Source organism: Papio anubis, chromosome 2 (assembly GCF_008728515.1).
Source record: "Papio anubis isolate 15944 chromosome 2, Panubis1.0, whole genome shotgun sequence".
In the NCBI taxonomy this organism is placed as follows: Eukaryota; Metazoa; Chordata; class Mammalia; order Primates; family Cercopithecidae; genus Papio; species Papio anubis.
The window spans coordinates 172,787,651-172,808,477 of record NC_044977.1 but is presented as its reverse complement, the minus strand read 5'-3'; the positions used below and the strand labels follow the sequence as shown (position 1 = coordinate 172,808,477).

Genomic DNA, 20,827 nt, shown 5'->3' with positions numbered 1-20,827 from the left:
GAGAGGCTTTGGGGAACTACTGAGGTGTGATATGTGTGACATTTCTGGGCTACCCTACCCACAAATGGATGCAATATAAACTTCTATTTCCCAGACCCCTTGGGGAAATTTACAATCTTTGCTCGTGGCATTACACCTCAAATAGGAGAAATCCTCTAAGAATGTTCTTTTACTTTATTTCTAAAACAGAGATGCAAACCATTTCCTAAATAGATTAATGAGATAAATATTCCAAAAGCACAACTTAACAGGATTCCTAAACACAGAAACTTCAAGAAGAGAATTTGTACATTTAATTTTTCCTGCCTCAATGGGTGTTTTTACTGGGAAGTGGGGGCAGAGAGGTGGTATTGGAAAGGCTGGGAAGCACCTGTGCCTGTAGGGCTGGCTTTGTAATACTTGCCCTTCCCTGGATTGTGAACCAGCAGCATCTGTGTCACCTGGGAGAGTTCTAGAAATACTGAATTTCAAGCCCTGCCTCAGACTTACTGTGTCAGAATCTGCATTTTCACAAGATCTGGGAAATTTGTTGCACATGAAAGTTGAATCGCTCTGCTTAGGCCTCCTCTGCAGGCTGAAGAAGAAAAGCAAGTGAGCTCTGTAGAGGATGGGATAGTGGCCAGTGGAGAAAATGAAGCTCAGGGATTCTGTGTTCTCTGTTATGTGACACACTTTTGTTCTCCTAACCCAAATCCTTTAATCACTCCCTCTCATTCATTTATTTGCTCATTTAACAGATATTTTCTTATGAGCCTCCTACATGCCAGGGACTGTTCTTGATGATGAGCCTATAGCAGAGAACACCACAGACAAGGTTTCTGCACTCATAAAGCTCTGCATTCTGGTGGAGGAGGGCAGGGAGGACAGGTGACACACAAATACATGATGTAATGTCAGGAGAAATAATAACTACCAAGCAGAATAACAATAAAGAGAATAAAAGCACGGAACATGTTGCAGTGGATGGTGCTATTTTAAATAGGAAGGTTAGTAGAAGCCTCCCCAGGGAGGTAACACTTGAACAGAGAACTGACTGAAGTGAGGAAACAATCTGTGAAGACAGTGAAAGGTACAGAGCTCCAGGAGAAGGAACACCATGTGCCAAGACCCTGAGCCACCCTCAGCTTCTTTGAGGAAAAGTGAAAAGTTGAGTGTGACTGCAGCTAAGCAGGCAGAGGCACTGTGGTAGAGACAGGCTTGGCGAGGCCAGCAGGGAGACCATGGAGATCTCAAATACTGTGCCAGAAGGTTTGGATTTTATTCTAAGCATGATGAGAAGCCACTGGGATTTGATCACAGAAGTGAGATGAACTGATTTACATATTGAAAAGATCGCTCTGGCTGTTGTGGTCACACCAAGACTACCTGCTATCATCTTTCTTGCAGAAGCACCCAGATGAGAGACTGTCCAACCTAGAGGATTTTGTCCAACTCTGTTTAAATATTTGAATAACTGAATGAATAACTGATGAATGGATGAATGAATGGTTCTAGCTGTCCAGGTTATGGTTATGCATAACAATCCTATGCTGTCTTATTCGTGAGCATAGGATTTGATAAGATCTTTTCTCATCAAATACATTTGTATTTGTTGTATGATAGCAGACCTGTTGTCAACAGAGCCCACTCAAATATTCCTGGAAGATGTGATGTTAGAGGAATTTCAGTTTTCACTTTTTGTTTTTAATGAGAAAGAGAAAAGGTACACGTCTTTCTCATTGAAAGAACTTATGAAACAACTCATAATTCTTCTTCCCAGAAAGTCTTTATTCTCTCTTTATTCTTAAAGGCTTTTGTGCTAACTGTCAACAGAATATGAATTGGGTATTGGATAACCCCCAAAGTCATTTTTATATCTGGTTCTATGAATCTATGATTTAATATCCTCCTGTTGTGGTGCTTTTCCAATCCTTCTTTCAGAGTAAACTTTAAGAACCAGCATCATGCTTCTCATGTGGTTTTGAGGGTCCCCTGGCTCTTAGGTACAAACCTTCGGTATAGATGCTACTCAGGATTCAGAATCTGATTCTTCAGGCATCAGCACTGACCAGGAATCCCACTACTTTTTTTTTTTTTTTTTCCATTTTTTGAGACAGAGTCTCACTCTGTTACCCAGGCTGAAATGCAGGGGCGTGATCTTGGATCACCGTAACCTTCGCCTCCCAGGCTCAAGCTATTCCCCTACCTCAGCCTTCCGAGTAACTGGGATTACAGGCGTGTGCCACCACACCCAGCTAATTTTTGTATGTTTAGTAGAGACTGGGTTTCATCATGTTGACCAGGCTGGTCTCAAACTCCTGGCCTCAAGTGATCCACCCACTTCAGCTTCCCAAAGTGCTGGGATTATACGCGTGATCCACCTCACCCAGTGAATTCCACTACTTTTCCCATATGTTGATAAATTTCACAGGAATGCTTCTTGGACTTTCAAATGTACCTAAAACTACAGTTAAAAATACCAATCTTGGCTGGGCATGGTGGCTCATACGTATAAACCGAGCGCTTTGGGAGGCCAAGGCAGGTTGGTCACTTGAGCCCAGGAGTTTGAGACCAGCCTGGGCAACATGGCGAGATCCTGCCTCTACAAAAAAAAACAAAAAAGAAGAAAAATATAAAAATTAGCCAAGCATGGTGGCACATGCCTGTAGTCCCAGCTACTCGGGAACTGAGGTGGGAGGATCACTTGAGCCCAGGAGGTCAAGGCTGCAGTGAGCCATGATCACACCACAGCACTCCAGCCTGGATGACAGAGTGAGACCCTGTCTCACAAAAAAAATAACAAAAAAAAGGCAAAACAACAAAAAAAGGCTATTTATCATATTTATATTCAACTTTGGCTGACAATAAGAATGTGTCATATGTATACATTGGTTTCTTTGGTCTTGTGGCATTATTGTCCTTACATGCTCTAAATATTCTTCAAAGGTCTATGCCACTGGCACAGGGATGCTCCCAGTGTCCCCCAACAAGCTGGCCTACCGTCCAATCTGCTTTGACTCACACAGGCCATCCCTTCCTCACATACAAACCTGTCAGCCTTTCTAATGCAGGTAGGATGCTAGTGAGCAGCCTGCTCCCTGGCAGTAGTGCAAGTCGATCACAGGCAAATGAACACCTCACACAGTGCCTCCTGCCCAGGGTTGTGACCACTACCAGTCACTAGCTGAACCTCCCTTAGATTCACCCTGGTATGAAAGATTATGGGAAGTACAGCTTATGGGAAGTACACCAGAATACTGGTGTTTATTTTCAGTATCAACCCTCCCCTCACATTCCCACTCTCCAGAAAAAAAACAAAACAAAACAAAAAAAACAGGGCTTCCTTGTATGATGAGTGCCTTATTTTTGCATAGCCCTGTACAGTTATCAAGGTACTTCATGCACACAATTTTCTTTGATTATTCAATGTCCCTGCGAAGAAGGAAGGTATGGTTTTTGTCTCCATTTTGCAAATGAGATTGATGACTCACCTTCTTGACTCATCAGTGATGGGGCTAGAATAAGAATGTGTGCTCTTGACCCCTAGACTAGTGTCATTTCTATTCCAGCATGACACCTTGCCCAACCCCGCTTTATATTGTGGTTTGGAAGCACTAACACCTCCATTCTACACTTCTACCCAGAGCATGTCTACAGTGAAGCCTGGACCTCCTCCTTATAAATCACACTGCCAGATCAGTGTTCATGGATGTGCAAATATAAAAATGAAATGAACAAAGGATGATGTCAGATTGCCACATTTTATTTTACCAACTACCACCATTATTTAATAAAAGAAATGATATGTTTCATCATAAAGAAAATAAACATTCTAGAATGTTTATCTAGAATAAGAAGATATTCTTATTCTAGATAAGAATTCTCATTCTAGATAAGAATTCTCATTCTAGAATAAGAAGATAAACATTCTAGAATAAGGGCTAGTTTTCCCCAAGAAACAATAATTAAGGTGTTTCATATCAACCTATTTTTAAAAACACTGTATATTTTCAAATTTTAAATTAGAACAATTTTCCTTTAACTATGCTGTAATTATTTAACTGATACATGTTTGCCAACCTGAGTATATATTCAGATATATGCATATATATTCAACAATGCCAGAAAAAAAAACCAGTTATTCCAATTAACTTATTTTTTATCAATACCTTTGTCAAACTTCCAGTTTCACGTGCTGTTTGGCAAAAATGGAAAAAACAGTCACTGGGGCTTCTTCACACAGCTTGGAATATTCTGGGCAAACTGAAAGAAGTTGAGAATTAATTGTTTCCATGCCACCAACCGCTTTTCCTACATTCTCACTCTTTGGAGCGCCAGGAAGACAGTGGGTAGTTGGCACAGTGTGTGTCTGGCTGAAGGTAGCAAGTACTCCAGGAAGGGGCATGTGGCACCTAGAGTTCATAGCATAGGCCTGACTCACAACCTCAACCTTGTCAGTGGTGAATTCATCTGATTGGGGTATCACAGACACATGCAGACTTGATTTTAAGAATCACTGGCTTTGTTTATATGCTATACCTGAATGTATCCATTTTATTTTAAGAAAATGACAAAAGCTCCTACCTGTATCTACCTGCTTAAATAGGTATCTACTTATATGCAATAGAATCAGGTGGGCAGAACCACACCAGGAAGACATACTACTAGAGCACACAGAAAACAAAGATCAAAGACTAGAACATGTTGAGAGGAGGATTTCTTGTTCTTTCTGCCTGTGATACCCCAGGGTGTTTCCAATTATTTCAAGTCATGTCATGGAATATCAATAAAATAGCCCAACATAAAACTACTTGGAATCATTTTTAAATTATATTTAAGCCCATGCTATTTGGGAAATCTTCAGGAAAACAATAGACAGGCGCTGGTCTACACTGATACTCAGGTATTAGGCCAGGTGACTTCACTGAGAAGGAAAACGTGGGAGAAGAAGTAGGGAGAAGGATGTAGGTTGGAGCAAATAAGGAGGGAGCAAGGATGAGTTCATTTTTAGAAATGCCCAATCTGAGTTGTTTGTGGGGCTTCCTGGTTGTGATATCTAGTGGGTACTTACAATTTCATTTAGTCATCTAAAATATTTATTTTATGTATGTATTTACTATCAAATCCTGTATGTGGTGCTAGGCACAAGGGAGAATATAGGCCCTGCTTCCATGAATAACCTAGATTTTAACATCAGGAATAGAATAGATAGAATGTTTTTATTCTTTGAGAAAACTTGTTTTGAAATATATAATTCATTTAGAAATTTTAAAATGCAACCTTCATTCCTTTTTATAAGAAAACAAGAATAGAAGCCAAGTACTAAGTCATTTGCATAATATCAATATTTTACTTTATTTTGATCTGGCTAAATTAGTCAAAAGCTTAAATTTTATTTTAGTCCACTTAGTTTCATGTTAATGTTTTTACATTCATAAGTAAATGTTTTGCTTCTGTCCTATGACAGCATGACAAAAAATATTTACCAAATATTCATAATTAACCTGTTGAATTGAAGATAGTGCAACCTCCCACAGACTTCAGAGGGATCTTCTCCATTAATTAACTTTTTTGGAAGTGATGAAACTCATCATATTTCTGATAGTACAGCATCAGTAATCCAAAAACTAACTCAACATAAACCTCTCCTCGTCTATAAAATGTAGAGTATGCTTGTTCCAAAAATTCAAGTGATTTAAATGATTTCTATTAAATCACAAAGTTGACTTAGTTCAAAAGCTCATCGTCGACAAGCCTATGTGTTTCTTTGTTATGTATTTATTATTTGTTATTTACAATCTACACTAGGTTAGGAGATGAAATTGGGTCTCCTACAGTCTGGCTGGCTTTCCAATGTGGTTCACAAACCAGGGACCAATTTCAGGAACAAGAACCTCAAAAAGTGGACAGGGTGAGTGTTACTCACCAATTAATGCACTGCATTAAGAAAACTCTCCTAGAGCTGACTGATTTTGTGTAGACTTCCTGTTTGAGTGGAGGAGGCTGTTCTTCAGTGGGCGGAGGTAGGGATGGGGATAATATGAGGGGGATCTCCCAGGGCATACGACACAGTAAGAAGGGAGAGCAGCTTAGAGACCCGAGCCAGGAAGCAAGATGGAGGGTACTGCTTCCACTCCATGCTGTCGGGCTACTGAAACCACTGGACTATTCTCATCTCTTTTATAGGCAAAGAAGACATATAAAATAGGCAAGCACCAGAAAGTATTTGTGTCCACCATACCTTATTGCACTGCCTAATTTTCTAAGACTGCTTCTCAGAACCTCTCCAAGCAGTCGAACAAAACTTAACATGAAATGAAGTACATTTTCTTTGTTCTGTAGCTCAACCTTGGTACTATTTTTTTCTCCCCATCTACCTATCTCCCAATACCCTCTTCAGCATTGTTGGATTTTCATCTCACACAAAGTGTATCTAAAGGCATAGCATTATAATCAGTATAGTTTGAAGTGAAAACCTTAAAATAAGAGAAATAAAAGACTGTATGAACTCAGTTTTCAATACTGCATGTTCTGATTTTTTTTTTAAAGGATGACTTCTAGAAAAAAATAAAAGCAACCTCTGACCACTTTGATTTTTCTTGATTTTATATTTATGCAGAAAACGATTGCTTGCCACTGCAGCAGATCTTTGTTTTATTTAAGAGTAATTTCTAAGATTCATTTCACATGGCAACACTGACATGTGCCGAGGCTAGAAATTTGATTCTCAGGTGCTATGAGACTGGACTAGGGAGTAAAATTTTTAGACAATAAATCGCCAACCAGAACCCTCATTTCACATTTTGAAGGAGAAATGCTGTTCCCTCAAAGTCATTCTGTACAGTTGATCTGGTGGAGTATTAACAATATTCTTGCTCCAAAAAGTGGCCCTTAAACAAAGCGTACTATGGAGTCATTTCTGAATTAAGATGTTCCATAAAGACTTGGATATACTCTATTAGAAATGTATTTCAAAGACATGAAAAGGGGGGAAAAAGGAAAAGATAAAATATACTGAATCCAAAAATCTGAAGCAGCTACATAACATAGCCACTGTAATTGGAGCAATAGATTTGGGGCTGAGATTACATTTGCTAACAGAAACTGGATAATAAATTTAAGACTTTACATTTAACAATAAAAATGGTTATTACCATTAGGCTGACTAGGTTGGAGGCTGGGAGCAGAAACTGAGTATAAACTGCCAGTTCAGAAACAGGATGATAGAACTAATCCTCCGTTTCAAAAAAAAGTGGTCTTCCCCGTGTCTTCTCAGGCCCTCATGTGAAGGGCCACTTGTTTTGGTTTATTTACAATTAACATGAAATTATGAGGAGATATTTTCATATCTCCACATCATAACCAAGTCTTACTAAACTATTAAGAACTGAGCTACCAACTGAAGGATAAATATAAGAAATCAGACTGGCAAAAGTGCATGGCCTATTGCAACCTATTAATCACTACCCTTCTCCTGTAAAAAAAAAAAGTACGGCCAGGTGTGGTGGCTCACGCCTGTAATCCCAGCACTTTGGGAGGCCGAGGTGGGCGGATCATGAGGTCAGGAGATCAAGACCATCCTGGCTAACACAGTGAAACCCTGTCTCTACTAAAAATACAAAAAAATTAGCCAGACGTGATGGCACACATCTGTAGTCCCAGCTATTCGGGAGGCTGAGGCAGGAGAATGGCGTGAACCTGGGTGGCGAAGCTTGCAGTGAGCTGAGATCACACCACTGTACTCCAGTCTGGGCGACAGAACGAGACACTGTCTCAAACAAACAAAACAAAACAAAACAAAGTACTGACTGTGATTTCTAGGATATTAAACTAAAGGCTGTGACACTTTTTCTTTTCTTAGTATCTTCTGCTTTGCCTTTTGAAAAAATCAAAACTATTTTCTTCAAAATTCACTGTGTTAATTAAAACATAAAACAAAATGATAAACGAACACCTCAGTTACTGAGCAACAACTTCTTTAACTGTCTAAAGCCTGGAGCTGGGGGTGTTGAGGTGCAGAGAACATGTTATTGTAAGGTCTTTAAAATGTGTTTAAAATGCGTTTAACAATGAGTCATTGTTAGTTTACTAGAGTTTCCATTTTCAACTGCCTAAATAGATCTTGTGTTCAAAAACAACAACATTTAAATTCTTGGCCTTTCTGGGAGTTTTCTGTCAAGGAAGGATGGCAACCCCAAGTTTGCAAATATAAGAGAAAGAATTCTAGGGCAGATATCTAAAGGCCCAAAGTGTGGTTCTGGTTAAATTAATTTGCTTCAAATCCTGAGTAGCTTCACATACTAAGACTTATTTTCTTCATTTGCAGAAAAGAGCTAGTGTTGATCACTCCAAGTATACAAATTATTTTTATGGCCGGGCACGGTGGCTCGCGCCTATAATCCCAGCACTTTGGGAGGCCGAGGCAGGCAAATCATGAGGTCAAGAGATTGAGACCATCCTGGCCGACATGATGAAACCCCGTCTCTACTAAAAATACAAAAAATTAGCTGGGTGTGGTGGCACGAACCTGTAGTCCTAGCTACTTGGGAGGCTGAGGCAGGAGAATCTCTTGAACCTGAGAGGGAGAGGTTGCAGTGAGCTGAGATCATGCCACTGCACTCCAGCCTGGTGACAGAGTAAGACTTCGTCTCTCTCTCTCTATATATATATATGTGTGCGTGTGTGTGTATATATATATATATACACACACATATACACACACACACATACACACACACACACACATTTATAAGATACATGAGAAGGTAGACTGTGCCCACCTCTCCCAATACTGAGTATAGTATTAGGCAAATGCCATAGCATGCTATGAACACACATTAAATAAAAGAACTAAGGCACCAGAATTCTCCTTGATAGTTCTTTGCATGTGATAATAAAACCATTAATGGTTATTGAGCTTTTACTATGTCCTCAATACCAGGTTGAATTTTTCATGTAGATTATTGCTTTCCATTTTCTTAACCTACTAAAGTAGTAGCTATGATTATCTCTATATTATACTTGGGGAAATTGAGACACACAGAGGTTAAGGAACTTACTCAAGGTCACACAGTTAACTAGTAAAATGAGATTCATATGTGGACTCACTACTTCTCGCCACAATAATGAAACAAACGTTTTTTGCCTCCAGCTTAATAAAACCTTTGATATAGTAATAATTACTGATATTTTTATAGAGCATGTGGTATTTCATGGGATTCCCAGACAACCTAGTAATATCCTTAGCTCCATTTTATAGATTAAAAAACCCAGTGCTCAGAAAGAAATAATTGGCTGAAAGATAGGTGGTAGAATGAACAAGAAATCAAGCCTTCAGAATCATAACACAATGAACATTACACTGTATAATCTATTATGACCTTCTAGCGTGCAATGGGTAAGAAGAAGGGGTCAGGACACAAAACCAAATCCCTTCAGTTATATTTGGAAACATACTACTGATGTGTCTGTCTGTATTCTAGGAGACTGCTTTATCTCTCTCTCATTTCTGCAAGGCAAAGTGAGGAAATGACTTCTCTTTGAAACTGAGCATCTACCAGGAAATGCACGTCCTTTCCTAAACCACCCTCATTTCTTCTCCTGTGATGAAAGAACTGGATTAACAGCACACACAAGACAAAAATGCATGAGACAAAAGAAAAAAAGTGATTAGCATGAAGCTCTAAACTGATAGTAGACCCAGTCAGGTCCAGAAAACATCAGGAATATTAATTCCAATAACTTGAAAAAGCAGAGCAGGGTGGAGGGAGGGGAAGGAGCATTGTATTAAGCTCAAGAAAATGTGATGAACATTGGAATGTAATGGTGTGGATAAGGAGGACTCTCACCTGGGAACCAGTCCCCATCCTCAAGGAAGCAAACTGAATCTAATTGAACTGAACAAAACCAAACCAACATAAACTAAAATAAAATAATCAGCCTGTGAGGGATATCTGTTAGCACATGCCACTTATGGAAATCCAAAAAAAATCATCTTTCGCCAGCAACCATATGACATTAAGTAAGATTCAACTTTGGGGAAAGAAAATAAATGAAGTATAAAATAGCTTTTTCTTTAAATGGCAAATAGGAAACTTCTTTTATTTTCCAAGTTATTGGTTTGCTGTCTTCAAATAAGACAGATTTTACTAACAGAGTAAATCTTAGAAAATAAAAATAAACCAATTAGTGAAAATTGGAGTTCAGCTACATGATTCTTGGGGTTATCATGGGATTAAAAAGGTAATATTCACCATCTCCTTATTTCACAAATACTTGTAAATTTAGACAATATTTTTGCTTGAAGAATTAAATCTTTCATTTACTAGATCTAGTAAAGCTAGTTGAGTTTTGTAATCCAATTATGGAAGAAGGCCCAACCAACAATGCAATCAGTTCACTCCATCTTAATGAAAGTAATGAAAAGAGAAAACTGAAGAAGGAATTGTTCTAGAAGCACACAACTGGCATGAGCTCAGAAATGGCATAGTGGAAAAAGCAATAGCTCTGCACGACACTCGTCTCCCCATCAAATTTTTGCTTTCAGCTTCACAAACACAAGAATACATTGGAACATCCATAAAATAGTTGAGCTCCTTAATGTTCACTGACTAAAAGAAATAACTAAGGACAGCAAGCTATTCTAAATTCAGTAGGACTTTTGGATGAACTTGCATTTATTAATCTTAATGAGTAGCATCTTTGCATGTTTACTTAGTGGTTGAACAAGTGTATATGACATATTAATTTGTTCAGTCTATAGACAATGCTTGATAAGTATGTGGATTTGAGGACCCTTGTAAGCAATCCACAGCTCCCTAGAGTTCTTCAGCTGCCAAATAGGAACTACTGAACCCCTTCTCTTCTATTAAATACTCATAATATAAAAATAGACTTATAGAAGGCATTCCAGCATGATATTCAGCAAAATTTGCAGTCTACATGCATTGAAAAAGAGCCAGAGGATCATATACTGAAATGGTAACTGTTCATTGCTGGCTAAAATGGTTTAGGGAATTTTATTTGCTTTTCTGTATTTTCCAAAATTTTAACAATAATTATTTATCCTTTTGCAGTAAAAGTAAGCAACAAAAAAGCAAAGCAAACAAGTTAACAAAAGCTCTCAATGCTGCCACATTAAAAAGGCCTTAGCAATCCTCTGTAAACTTAAAAACCCAGATTCTTGGAAAACACCCCTAATAGTTGATTCTCCTTGTTCCTGGGGGACCTATTTCTTTACAGTGATGTAGAAAACTATGGAAACCTAAATGTGCATTCTAAAACTAAATGTACATTCCACAAAAACTGAGTTTCTGGCCAGAACAATTATATTTCCATTGCAAAATTTATCCTATCACACTCCTTGAAGTCCTTCAATGGATCCCCCATTGTCCTATTGGGCAATTTCATGGCCCCCAAATTTTTCTGATCCTGCACCACTAAGCTCTCTAATGTCATGCCCAATCACTCCCTTAAGTAACCAGCTCTGGCTCTGTTATGGCCCCTCATAGCTTTCTTGCTTGCTACTCTTTGGAAAAGTCTAGTCATTTCTCAGAGCACATCCTATGAAAAAAACGCTCTCGGATTCTTTCAACAGGGCTCGTTAATGCAGGGAAAAAAGAAAACTAACCTACTCTATGTATTCCCCATGAAGATTACAAAGAGAGCAGACTCATATTTTTTTAATAATAGTATCTAACTGCAACCCAGAAATGCCCCATCATGTACTCTGAAAATTATATGTCCGAACACTACTTATGCAAAATTTAATGGCAGATTCAAAACACTGTTGAGTCAAAAATTCAATATTGACAGTGCATTAACAATTGCTGGTAATCCAATGATCTGTGTTTATATGTTCGGGGTTGGACAACATTGCCAAATGTGGTAGTGACCACTGTTTGTCTCCCAACGCCCAGGCTCATCCTCTTCTTTGACAAGAGACACCCTGTTTTTGCCAGGCACAGCACTGCTTACAATGAAGATTATATTTCTCAGTCTGTTCGTTTAGTAAGTTCCCATGTGACCATGTTTTGGTCAATGAGATATAAAGAGAAAATATTATATGATATTTCCAGAAAATCTTTTTTAAAGAGACAAGGCACACCCTTCTTTTGCTCTATCCAATTCCATGGAATGTGGATGTGATGACAGGAGCTTCACCAGCCCTTCTAGATCAGAAGACTGGTTGGGGGCCATACTTTAGGGATGGTAGAACAGTGATATGGAAGGAGCCTATGTCCCTGAATAGTTTCAGGAGCTCCCTTTCTAGCTCTGGACTGCCTACTCTAAATTGTTGCTAGGTGAGAAAAGAATAAACTGTTACTTTCTTTAAGTCTCTGTAAATGCAGGCCAATTTTTTTTCAGGTCTCTGTATTTGCAGCCAAAGCCAGTCTTAAAGGAGGTATGGAACTTTGCATGACAACCCAGGCATTTTAACAGAATATAGAATGAGAACCCTTAACAAACTTAGCAATGCACTAAGTCTAGTTAGTGGATATCAAGTATTAGTGATTCTCAAAATTCACTTAGAAGGCTAGCATCCTCATCAAATCTCCCAGGGGCTGAAAGGTCATGGGATTGGGTATACCAGTCTCAACTGGAGCTTTTTTTTTTTTGAAAGTGAGACTTTACTAACAATGGTTTAAAAAAAAAAAAAAAAAAAACACAGAAGGACATTTTAGTAGAATTCAAGGACCCCAGGCATCACTAAAAAATAGTTAATTTTTAGTTATAATTGTTGTTGCTGGCAAAAGTTGTTAGTAATACCTCTCTTTTTAGTTAAAATCCCTATATTTGATGAAAGTGTTGTAGTTGACACATTTCTATTAAAAACAACAATTTCTATTCTACAAAATACCTGACTCTTCACAACTGTCAAGGTCATGAAAAACAAGGAAATATTGAGACACTGTCACAGACCAGAGGAGAAAAGAGTGGTATGATGACTAAATGTAATATGGATCCTGGAAAAGAAAAGCACATTAGTGGGAAAACTGGCGACCTCCAAATATTGTTTGGAGTTTGATTGATAGTGATGTAACCCAGTTTGGAGTCTTAATTGTGGCAAATGTACCAGAATAATATAAGATGTGAACAACGGGGAAACTTGGTGGGGGTATACAGGAACTCCCTGTTCTATATTTACCACTTTTCTGTACAACTAAAACCATTGTAAATTTCTAATTTCATTTAAAAATAGCACTATCTATTGCCAAGTAGTTGGCAGGATTGGTTGTGATAATAGGTACAAAGCCCTGAGCTTGTAGTAGAGATCTAATAAATATTATTACCCTCCCTTCTACGAACACCCTTAAAATCCCCCCAATCTTTAACATTCTCTATTATCAGATAAATTCTTTGACATGTACTTCTTCTGTCTTGGTATGACTGAAAAATAATTGTCTTATAATAGACTTTTATAAATTTGAAGGCAGCCATATATTTTCCTTTCTTTTTCTTCTCCACTATTAATAATCTGTCTTCACCTTTTCCTTGTGGTTACTCTGCTTTCTTCTTTGACGTCTTTTTTCTCTGTAGTCTTTCTAAATTTATTTGACTAATTTTAGGATCCAGATCATACTCAGTACTCTTGCAAAGGCATCCCACGATAAACTTATGGATATAAATCCTCTTTTCTCCATGGTTCTCTCTCCTTCACTCTTTCCCCTGGTTTTACACAGAATACGTTCTCAGTATGTTTCTGTTAAATTGATTTGAATTAATGAAGATGGTGTATAGCCAAAGGACTATTTCATAATCCTTGAATGATTTATTATCTTTGCAAACATTTGAGCATGATGTCAGATATAATTATAACATTAAACTTTTAGCTCTCTCATATTTATTTCAAAGCACCTAGTTAGACAGATTTTCCAGGACATGAGCTACTCTGGTGAACATCACATGCCTTTGGGAGTTCCATGAACTCTTACAAAGAACCAAGATCAATACAGTGAAGAAAACTTTCTTTTAGCTTAAAAAGCATACCTAAGGTTTGACTGGAATTTCAACAATTACCAAAAGGTTTCTCACTGGCTTTCAAATAATGCCTGGCAAATCAAGAAAATAATTTATTGTTCCATGTTTTTTCTTGGTCATTTAGCCAAACTTAGTGTCTGTTTATTTATTTTTCACACTATATTTTTATAGCTTGTTGCCTCAACTCTCTTTTCTATACTTGTCAATACCGAACTCTATGCCTTTCTGATTAGATGGCAATGTTTTGAAGTTGTTTTGGTGATTACAATAAAAGAGAACACAAAAGGAAGTAAGCTGGAAAGAAAAACACATCAACAAGACAAAGCGATGGTGCCTCCAGAAAGTATTTTTAGCAGAACACAATAAGAAGGACAAGAAGAAAACAAAAACGATAGGAAGAAATAGTTAAGTAAATGTGATTTTTCAATCAAGCAAAGTGAAGTTTGATTTAGAAGTTAAATCCTGAGATAAGCCAGTCCTTCAAACTGGGATCTGGCCTTGGATTAGAAATGAGGCCACAGAACTCTGCTCTGGGTAGTTCAGAGCCTCCCGGGCATTAGTCATGGCTCAGTCTTCAGAAGGAGATGCTGAGGATGCTCTGCCCACATTCCCTTAGATTTCTTAATGATCTCCAAATACAGCAGATTCTATAGTGCTGCTTTCACTCCCAAAAGCCTGACCGTACCTTTATGGTAGGATGGCCCTTAGGCTGCTGCAGCCCATTTTGCTTAAACTGGTACTTCTCAAAGTATAATCTACAGACCAGCAGTATCCATATCACCTAGGAATGTGCTGAAAATGTAAATTCTCGTACCCTGTCCCAGACCCAGTAGATCAGAAACTGTAGAAGAGGGGCCCATCAATCTGCATTTTATTAAGCCCTCTAGTAATTCTGATACATGTTCAATTTTCAGACCCACTGACACATGGAGAGTCAAGTGGCTTGGAGTTTACATTTTGAGGGAAGCATCTCTTAACCAATGCTGATAGACGTGAGAGCTGCCTCACTCCTTGTGGGAACAAATCAGAGGTGAAATCTAAACTGTCTCCTAGAACTCCATGACAGAACTGACCCAAAATTAATCTCTGTGGGTCTCTCTTCATAGCATAGCCTTTCTTGGCCTTCTCTTCACTTCCCCACCACCCAACTAGTGTTTCACAGGACCACTTCCTACTAATTCAATTTCATGTGAATCTTCAGCATAGGATCTGCTTCTAGGGAAGTAAACCAAAAATACCTTCTTTCATGAAAACCTCAACTTTATTGGTTACAGTCTGGTGATCTGGCATCACATTAGCAATAATCCTGGACTCCACACATGGCACTAGAGGCTGGGGATAACCAGATCAATAGGACTTTCTCTGCCCCTAGAAAGCTAGGGGTAGTAGCAGTAGTGGTGGGGCTGGGGGGACAGACACTTTAAAGGATATTGTATATGTAACAACACTGAAATTCTCAACAGTGGTAGGAAAAAAATTTTACCCAAAACTCCTAGAAGAAGCAATGGGCCAAGCTCACTCCTAAATGTGGATGAAGACTTTTCAAGGTATGAAAAGTGAATGAAGTATTCCAGCAAAACTCATGGACCAAAACATGGGAGTAAGAGACAGAGAAGAACCATGCATAATTTGGTGTTCATGTGGTGTCTAGTTCAAATTAGAGAGGGGCAGATGATAAAGTGAAAAAATTGGGAAGTTCTGTAGCATAGGAAGACTTCTGTGTCCTTCTAAGTAGTGTGGCCTTTATTTGGTGGGTGATGGGTGTGTGCTGGTAGGTTTTAAGCATGAAAATACATGTTCAAATGTGTTCACAGAAAAATCCTCTGGTTGAATTAAAAAGGGGCAATTTTATCAGCAGGGAGACCAATAAAAGGCTACAGTGAAAATCCAATTTTATCAGCAGGGAGACCAATCAAAAGCTATAGTGAAAATGCAAGACATGGCAAGGTTCTGAACTGGAGGAGAATATGGAACCCAGGAAATATGTAGGAGCCCAAACTGGCAAGATGGTAACTGAATACCTGTAGTACTGATTGACAGGGAGGAATAAGGCAAGGACAAATCCAGGTTTCTGGCTTGAGTGATGCAATTAACTTAGGCATAACCATTTTCATCTTGCCAGTTCAGAGTGAAGACTAAAACGGCCACACTGAGAATCGCCCCTTACCTTGGGAAAGCTAGATACAATTAATATTCAAAATCAACACAGTCAATGGAAAGTTTCATCAGTGCTGAAAAATGCAAGGCACCTCTGATTAGTACTGATATAGAATTGCCTAATCAACAAAAACACCAGGTACAATTAATAAACATGCCCTTTCAGTTAAATACAATTTAGGCATGATTACATTCAATGGAGAGTTTATACAATTTTTCAGTGTTTCTTTAGTAATTAACAAAATTCTAACTCTTAAGAGAATTAGACATAGAGATATGCAAAAGTTTACTAGAAGAGCAGATAGTAAAATGAAGATGCATGTGTGTATTGGGGTGGGGGGAGTGAAATCATTATTAATGTGAGCTTTCAACAGAACAAGCTGCAAAACGAATTCCCCAAATCACTATATGAACAAAAGCAAACACAATACCTAACTCTGGCACAAAAATATTGCCAGAGACAGAACTCAGTCAAGCTAAAAGCTGGCTACAAAAAAGGAGAAACCTATGGAAATGCTTTGGAAGAATTTTTTACTGGAATCATGCATGAGAGGGCCTAAAGCCCAACTCAATCTAGCTCTAGCCTCTAGAGTCTGATGCACTGGGAATCAATGTGAAAGGGTGGCAGAGCCGGCACAGGAACTTGGTTCCCCTTCTGCCTAAGGGTTCAATCTCTTGATTCCCAGGAAGGCACCTCCTGAGTAACACAGCTGCAAACCCTCATGTCCCTCCTTCCTCATGCTCCATTTGACTTCAAATCCTCATGACATAAAATAAAAGAATTAGCAACAGGAAAAGAAACCAGTTTCAGGCCTTCCTAAAAACAATGATGTCTATTGGCCTTATCATCCCACCACCAACCTGAGAAAAGACTGTTCACTAAACAAGTGGGCTGAGTTGGTGACAAGAAAAAGCAGTGGTAGGACTCAAGAGACATTCCCACCACCATTGTAGCCACATTCTCTTCAAGAAATTTTGTTACATACTCAAATCCCAGTTTGAATAAAGCAAGGGTAATGTTAAAACTCACTCATACAAACATCCCACATACATGCCCGTTTATCTATCTATCTATCTATCTATCTATCTATCTATCTATCTATCTATCTATCTACCTACCTACATACCTACCTACCTACCTACCTACCTACCTACCTACCTACCTACCTATCTATCTATCTAATGACTTAGACAGCAACCAATCAGAATGGACAATGTTGTAGCTTCAGCGGTAGAGAGATTTCAGACGAGGGGCTGGGGCTGCCAGGGTATAGTAGGAGTAGGAGGAAGTTAAAGGGTGAATGGGGGCACTTTAAGGGAACAGAGTGGCAAAAATCTTTAATCAGTAGCAATGCATTTCAATATTTCAACAACTGTATATTCATACTCATGCATATCAGATGAATATCAGTCCTAGCAAACAAGAATATTTTTCTTGCATTAAACTGTCCAAATCCCAGAATGTGGAGCACAAGTTGGGCATGGCAGAGAGTCTAAGAACAGTAAATAAATTTAATTGACTATAATGGTCCAGGAAAAAATAAGATAGAACCAGCTAGCATTAATAGCCAGAAAAAATCACTCAATTATCAAACTCAAGAGGAGTAAAGGAGGACTTTCATTAAAAGATAGGAAATGCGGCCAGGCGTGGTGGCTCATGCCTGTAATCCCAGAACTTTGGGAGGCCGAGGCGGGTGGATCACAAGGTCAGGAGATTGAGACCATCCTGGCTAATACGGTGAAAACTCGTCTCTACTAAAAATATAAAAAATTAGCCAGGCGTGGCGTGTGCGCCTGTAGTCCCAGCTACTTGAGAGGCTGAGGCAGGAGAATGGCGTGAACCCGGGAGGCGGAGCTTGCAGTGAGCTGAAATGGCACCACTGCACCCAGCCTGGGCAACAGAGCGAGACTCTGTCTCAAAAAAAGAAAAAGAAAAAAGAAAGATAGGAAATTCATATTTCTTTAATGGTATGACTGGATTTTGGAACAGAGAAGTAAACGCTGGGGTGATATGTTAAGGACAACAAGATTTCTCAGAGGAACCCCAGAATACTCAGGGGATTGCTAATTTTTGAGGAGTCACAGAGGTCAGAACCTATAACTCTGAGAAAACATCTCTTTATTCTGGTCCTTTCTGCAATTCCTGACTCCCAGTCCTTAAAAGGCATAGAAATGTCAGAAAACAACTTTGGGTGTTGATCCTGAGCTGGAAGAATCCAAGCAAACACGGAAAAGCAGTGTAGGAAATTAATGGAAGCTGCATCAACCAAGTTCTAACTGTAATGATTTTTATAAATTTGTCATATTCAGGACAGTGTGACCACTACTATAAACACTGCAGCATTAGCATGCACAAAGATGTTCGTGGCAGCAGTGTTTATAACAGGAAAGAACTGGGAAGACATAAATATTTTACTCTATAAAGTTGACTACAGTAACTATGATATATCCATTTGATGTGATGTTATACAGCCATTAAAATGACGTTTATAAAGACTTAGTAATAATGCTTGGAAACATTTTTAAAAATAGGGTAAAAAGGGAAGATACACAATTACCCATATAGTATGATCACAATTAACAACAACTACATACGTAAAGACATAAAAAACACCAAAATATTAAGAATGTTTGGATGTGAGGAAGAAGATTTTGAGTGGCATTTGTCATTCTCTGATTTATCAGCATTCTCCCAATTTAAGCATGAAGGAACAAGATGAACTGAAAACCACAGTGAACTTTGGATAAAGTATGAGCACTTGCTCTATAGACTTCATTTCTGTATGCAGTGCAAGACTTAAGAGAGGAATCAGACTTTTGACGGCACATTGGGAGCCATAACACTTTGTATTCCCTTTGAACAAGACCTTCCCCTAAACAGAAACTAATATCTGTGTGTGCAAGTGTTAGGGGAGATTTCAGTCATTGACGTACATACCCCTGGGGTCAGCACTTCTATTGACTGATTTGACACTCACAGTCTATTCAGGATGTTTTTCAAATTGTTCAAATATCTAAGAAAAATGTTTGAAGCTATTATGATCACACATTAATAATGCTCAAGGGTAAAATTATCTAAAAAGTAACTCTTATATGGATAATTTTTATTACTTTAAAATATATTTACCATATGCCATACAGTATGATTATATAATTCCCACCACAATCCCATGGTATATATTCTTATTATCTCCATTGTAAAAATAAGAAAATAGGTCTGGGCAAAATAGGTAACTCAGTTATGCAGGTCAGAAATGATAAAAGCAGAATTTGGACTGAGTGATCTCTGACTTCAAGGTCTACATCTTTGACCATTATTCTATAGTGTCTGGATTTTTTTTACATCAGTAATATACATCTAGATATGTCAAAAGACCATCTTCCTTTGTCAACATTTGCTCTAGAACAATACTCCAAGCAAGCAATGCTCTGGAAGACTCAGGCACGTACTGACTACTCAAGTATCTTATACTGGCCACTTCAAAAACCTAAATGAACCCTATCTTAGAAGCCACAGTTGAAGGAAAATGATGATGTGTGATGGTTCTCCTTTTATTAAATCAGCTTTAAAATGTTACCTGTTTACACAGAAAAAATCACTTAATCTTTGTTCTATTTTGCATTTCATAACTTATTTAAGAGACTTAATGATATCTAACCCTAACCTTTACTCTAAAAGACTTACCATCGTGTGCAGCCTAAAAGGAAACAAATTTTGGTCTGGCTAAATGAAATGAAATAGAATGAAGTTCTGGCTTAAAATTTACTTGCTTTTCTACCATGCCTTTCTGACAAAGAGAAAAGAGAATCTGTAATCAAGGGGCAATTATACTACCTGCATCCAGGAACCAGACACAGCAACGCAAGCAAACTCCCCATAGTCCTTTCGAATCACAATTCTGTGTCATCGGGTCCTCTGAAATCTTAGACTTAGTAGGGATGGAGTAATATAATTATGAGGGGAGCCGTATATTTCTCCTACTAAAACTTGGAGGGAGAAAAATGTGTGCAGCTGGAAGATTAAAACTCTAAGCAAAGTGAGGGTTTTTGCAGAATGAGAAATTTGTTGGAAATAAGGCAAGGCAACAAGAAAAAGTATGGGCTACATCTGAGAGCACAATTCTATGGTGAAATTGCTTTCATCATGAAACACCTTTCCAAAAGAAAGAGCTAAATACAGGAGGCATTAGAGAATAATTTCAACCCAGATGGGCTAACACTTCGGAGAAGACTCTACAGGGGATAATCTTTCACAACGTAGGAATGAATGAAATCAGCTGATGGATCTTCCATTGGTTTTTAGCCTCTGTAGAACATTCTATTTTCAGAAAATCTAAACAAAGTAAATCCAAGAAGAGAGGTTTTTTTTTTGTATTGTTTTTCACATGTGTGTCCAGGCAAAACCGGTTCTTCCTAAAGAAGTAGAAAATATAGAAATAGAGACTAAAGAAACATAAAGTGGATATTTACAAACTACTATTCAAATTATCTCCATGGTAATTGAATGCACTATTTATCAGTTTCCATTGAATTCTTAAATCTGTCTTAATATCTGTATATCACTTATAAACTTTCGTATGTATTATCTTATTTTAACTTTCCAAAGATCCTGAGAGGTTGCCAGGGCATCTTAGGCCCACCTTGCAGATGGTGGAACTGGGATGGAGAGATGAAAGGACTTATTCAAGGACAAATGCAAATGGAAGAATCT

At 38.3% G+C, this 20,827-nt stretch overlaps 1 protein-coding gene across 7 annotated transcripts in view; it reads right to left on the bottom strand.

Annotated features, from left to right (window-relative positions):
- Positions 1-20,827, bottom strand: part of LRRC3B (leucine rich repeat containing 3B) — a 185,153-nt gene that overhangs the window by 126,577 nt on the left and 37,749 nt on the right. Inside the window, exon 1 of one of the 7 annotated variants that reach the window (XM_009201811.4) lies at positions 4,149-7,527. The exons of the other annotated variants lie outside the window; for them this stretch is intronic. The gene's annotated coding sequence lies outside the window, so the exon portion shown is untranslated. Of the gene's footprint in view, positions 1-4,148; positions 7,528-20,827 lie in introns of those variants that run through there. 7 annotated transcript variants of the gene reach the window in all.